This window comes from Schistocerca americana, unplaced genomic scaffold, assembly GCF_021461395.2.
Source record: "Schistocerca americana isolate TAMUIC-IGC-003095 unplaced genomic scaffold, iqSchAmer2.1 HiC_scaffold_1175, whole genome shotgun sequence".
Lineage (NCBI taxonomy): Eukaryota > Metazoa > Arthropoda > Insecta > Orthoptera > Acrididae > Schistocerca > Schistocerca americana.
This window is the reverse complement of record NW_025725237.1, coordinates 5,001-10,000: the sequence shown is the minus strand read 5'-3', so window position 1 is coordinate 10,000 and position 5,000 is coordinate 5,001. Positions and strand designations below refer to the sequence as shown.

Sequence of the window (5,000 nt, the reverse complement as noted above, 5' to 3'; positions counted from 1 at the left end):
ACGCACTACTCTCTGCCTGTAACAGGCACACAGACAATATCTAAGCACCAGCATGGAACAACACCCAGTGCATCCTCTCTGCCACATTAGACAATCCACACTATCATAACCAGACCGGGAGGTCCACTCGGAAAACAGAATATCCCACCCTTCCGACAACCACCATTGCTCAGCTAAGCCACCAACACCCACACATGTCCTACACAGGGGTGCACCCAACATCACAATACTGCCTCCTGTCACACCACACAAACAATGGCACGAATGAAAGACACAGGTCTGCCACAAGCATGGAATCAGAGCGCCGCCTGTTATGAGCCAAAGGTGCACCCTGACGTGGCAAATCAGATGATGCCGCAGTCATTTACTTACGATAATCACAATCAACAAACCAGCCCCCCCCCCCCCGAAAACACCTTTCCTTACAACAATGTGTGCCTTAACCTAACCCGTATTGTGCCTTAACCTAACCCGTATTGTGCCTTAACCTAACCCGTATTGTGCCTTAACCTAACCCATATTGCGCCTTAACCTAACCCATATTGCGCCTTAACCTAACCCATATTGCGCCTTAACCTAACCCATATTGCGCCTTAACCTAACCCATATTGTGCCTTAACCTAACCTATATTGTACCTTAACCTAACCCATATTGTACCTTAACCTAACCCATATTGTACCTTAACCTAACCTATATTGTACCTTAACCTAACCTATATTGTACCTTAACCTAACCTATATTGGGCCTTAACCTAACCTATATTGGGCCTTAACCTAACCTATATTGGGCCTTAACCTAACCTATATTGGGCCTTAACCTAACCTATATTGGGCCTTAACGTAACCCACGTTGCGCCTTAACCTAACCTATATTGTACCTTAACCTAACCCATATTGTACCTTAACCTAACCTATATTGGGCCTTAACCTAACCTATATTGGGCCTTAACCTAACCTATATTGGGCCTTAACCTAACCTATATTGGGCCTTAACGTAACCCACGTTGCGCCTTAACGTAACCCACGTTGCGCCTTAACGTAACCCACGTTGCGCCTTAACGTAACCCACGTTGCGCCTTAACGTAACCCACGTTGCGCCTTAACGTAACCCACGTTGCGCCTTAACCTAACCCATATTGCGCCTTAACCTAACCCATATTGCGCCTTAACCTAACCCATATTGCGCCTTAACCTAACCCATATTGTACCTTAACCTAACCTATATTGTACCTTAACCTAACCTATATTGTACCTTAACCTAACCTATATTGGGCCTTAACCTAACCTATATTGGGCCTTAACCTAACCTATATTGGGCCTTAACCTAACCTATATTGGGCCTTAACCTAACCTATATTGGGCCTTAACGTAACCCACGTTGCGCCTTAACATAACCCACGTTGCGCCTTAACGTAACCCACGTTGCGCCTTAACGTAACCCACGTTGCGCCTTAACGTAACCCACGTTGCGCCTTAACGTAACCCACGTTGCGCCTTAACCTAACCCATATTGCGCCTTAACCTAACCCATATTGCGCCTTAACCTAACCCATATTGCGCCTTAACCTAACCCATATTGTGCCTTAACCTAACCTATATTGTACCTTAACCTAACCCATATTGTACCTTAACCTAACCTATATTGTACCTTAACCTAACCTATATTGTACCTTAACCTAACCTATATTGTACCTTAACCTAACCCATATTGCGCCTTAACCTAACCCATATTGCGCCTTAACCTAACCCATATTGCGCCTTAACCTAACCCATATTGCGCCTTAACCTAACCCATATTGCGCCTTAACCTAACCCATATTGCGCCTTAACCTAACCCATATTGCGCCTTAACCTAACCCATATTGCGCCTTAACCTAACCCATATTGCGCCTTAACCTAACCCATATTGTACCTTAACCTAACCCATATTGTACCTTAACCTAACCTATATTGTACCTTAACCTAACCTATATTGTACCTTAACCTAACCTATATTGTACCTTAACCTAACCTATATTGGGCCTTAACCTAACCTATATTGGGCCTTAACCTAACCTATATTGGGCCTTAACCTAACCTATATTGGGCCTTAACCTAACCTATATTGGGCCTTAACGTAACCCACGTTGCGCCTTAACGTAACCCACGTTGCGCCTTAACGTAACCCACGTTGCGCCTTAACGTAACCCACGTTGCGCCTTAACGTAACCCACGTTGCGCCTTAACGTAACCCACGTTGCGCCTTAACGTAACCCACGTTGCGCCTTAACCCAACACACGTTGCGCCTTAACCCAACACACGTTGGGCCTTAACCCAACACACGTTGGGCCTTAACCCAACACACGTTGGGCCTTAACCCAACACACGTTGGGCCTTAACCCAACACACGTTGGGCCTTAACCCAACACACGTTGGGCCTTAACCCAACACACGTTGGGCCTTAACCCAACACACGTTGGGCCTTAACCCAACACACGTTGGGCCTTAACCCAACACACGTTGGGCCTTAACCCAACACACGTTGGGCCTTAACCCAACACACGTTGGGCCTTAACCCAACACACGTTGGGCCTTAACCCAACACACGTTGGGCCTTAACCCAACACACGTTGGGCCTTAACCCAACACACGTTGGGCCTTAACCTGCTCTGTAATTGTCATACGACACGTTAAATTAGTGTGGTGTTGCCTAACTGCAACCCCCGCAATATAGTTTGCTACTCGCACTGCCTGGTCCCCAGAGTATCGCTTCATGTTAAACACCTTGCAGCTATACACTGTAATGCGGATGGCAGCAGGACGTACATGCTCAATGCCCTTCGCAGTTGTTCATTGGCATTTGCATGGCGAAGCACAGCCTACGTTGTGGTACGGCGTGTGTCAACTGTCCGCTGATGTTGTACGTCCAAATCACACACTGTACTGCACATTGGTCCTCATGTACTGAATGATACATCGTGGTACATGTGTGACCGTACCACGACTGCGCCAACAACGGCGAACCATACGGTCCAAATATTGTGCACTCAGCTACGTGTCGTCTCCCTATAAGAGCTGGATTGCAGTATGGTATGCCGTGGATGGCGATCAGCATGAGCCGTCTGTTGATGTAGTGGCGCGTGTTGTCAGACGTAGTCGTCTCTTCTCACACACCGTGATAGCATGGTGCACTGCGTTCCACATCTGCGACATGCGACAGAGGCCGGTTGACAGTCGTTCGCGCAATGGACATCGCATACGTACGGGGGCCACCTTCCACGTGTTCGCGAAGCGTGCACATGTTGTTGCGTGTATGTGGGCAGACATAGTGTGTCGTGACACCTGACACAGGCATGCAACAATCGTTGAATTTGCAAATGGCGATGGACGTCTACGTTTGCTGGTGACGTTACGCAAATGAACAACTGGTAAACGGTTGTGGTGCGGTTGTTCTCGCTAGAGGTGAATCAGTGATGGCGACGATCGGTTGAGCTACCAACCGGTTGTTTCAGCGATACCCACCATGCCCACGAACGTGAATGGCATGTGGGTGTGAAGCGATACGCGGCGGTGGCTGGGTGGGACCGTCCCCGGCCGGTGAGGGGGGGCCTCCCGGCGTGCTGGCCGCGCGGTGCGTGGGCGCACGCGCTACAGCCGGCTGGTGGGGGCGGCCAGTGGCAGGCGCGCCGGCCGACGGAGGCGGCAGGCGGCGCAGCTGCGCGCCGGCGCACCCTGCACGCGGCGCCGTGCGGCCAAAGTAGGTCCTCGCGGGCCCGGTGCGAAGCGCGGTGGACATCTGCAGTGTGCTGGTCCGATTGAGGACTGTGTGCGCTGAGGATGCGCCGCCGCCCGGCGCTCGGCGCCGCGACGCCGTCTGCTGCTCGGTCGCCTCTGCGGTTCTCGCAGGTGGTTTGTATCGCAGCTGTGCGGACGTGTTGGCGCGTGCGCTGTGCTGGGAGAGTTCGCTTCGGCACCCAAGTGGGGCTTTTGTCCTTCTGTGGCGCTGGCGTTGGAGCTGCCGGCCACCGTAGGTGGCGCGTGTTGTCTCCCGCCGGCAATGCCACGACAGCACGCTCCCGGGCCTCTGTCGGCAGCGGCAAGCTCAGTTGGGAGCACGGGTGGTCGCACCTAAAGCGTCTACTCGCCAAACTCCGGGCGATTGCGCCTCTCTCGAACCCGACCAAGTACTTAGGACGGCGCTGCGCGCCGCCGGGACCTGAGAGGGTTTCGAGGTGTATTGTGCAGGGGAGCTCAGCCTCCTCCTGTTTGCAGAATAATTGAGCGGACGCTTGCGTGTTCGCGCGGGCCCCCGGGACACACTCCCGGGCGGCCGGCTGCTCAGCTCTAGTTGACGCAGCTCCCTGGTTGATCCTGCCAGTAGTCATATGCTTGTCTCAAAGATTAAGCCATGCATGTCTCAGTACAAGCCGCATTAAGGTGAAACCGCGAATGGCTCATTAAATCAGTTATGGTTCCTTAGATCGTACCCACGTTACTTGGATAACTGTGGTAATTCTAGAGCTAATACATGCAAACAGAGTCCCGACCAGAGATGGAAGGGACGCTTTTATTAGATCAAAACCAATCGGTCGGCTCGTCCGGTCCGTTTGCCTTGGTGACTCTGAATAACTTTGGGCTGATCGCACGGTCCTCGTACCGGCGACGCATCTTTCAAATGTCTGCCTTATCAACTGTCGATGGTAGGTTCTGCGCCTACCATGGTTGTAACGGGTAACGGGGAATCAGGGTTCGATTCCGGAGAGGGAGCCTGAGAAACGGCTACCACATCCAAGGAAGGCAGCAGGCGCGCAAATTACCCACTCCCGGCACGGGGAGGTAGTGACGAAAAATAACGATACGGGACTCATCCGAGGCCCCGTAATCGGAATGAGTACACTTTAAATCCTTTAACGAGTATCTATTGGAGGGCAAGTCTGGTGCCAGCAGCCGCGGTAATTCCAGCTCCAATAGCGTATATTAAAGTTGTTGCGGTTAAAAAGCTCGTAGTTGGATTTGTGTC

General features: G+C 51.5%; 1 non-coding gene across 1 annotated transcript in view; it reads left to right on the top strand.

Moving 5' to 3' along the window:
* The first annotated feature begins 4,338 nt into the window (after nt 1–4,338).
* Nucleotides 4,339–5,000, top strand: part of LOC124562753 — a 1,910-nt gene continuing 1,248 nt past the window's right edge. Inside the window, exon 1 of the ribosomal RNA XR_006969610.1 lies at nt 4,339–5,000. This exon is cut by the window's right edge and continues 1,248 nt beyond it. This is a non-coding gene — a ribosomal RNA (small subunit ribosomal RNA).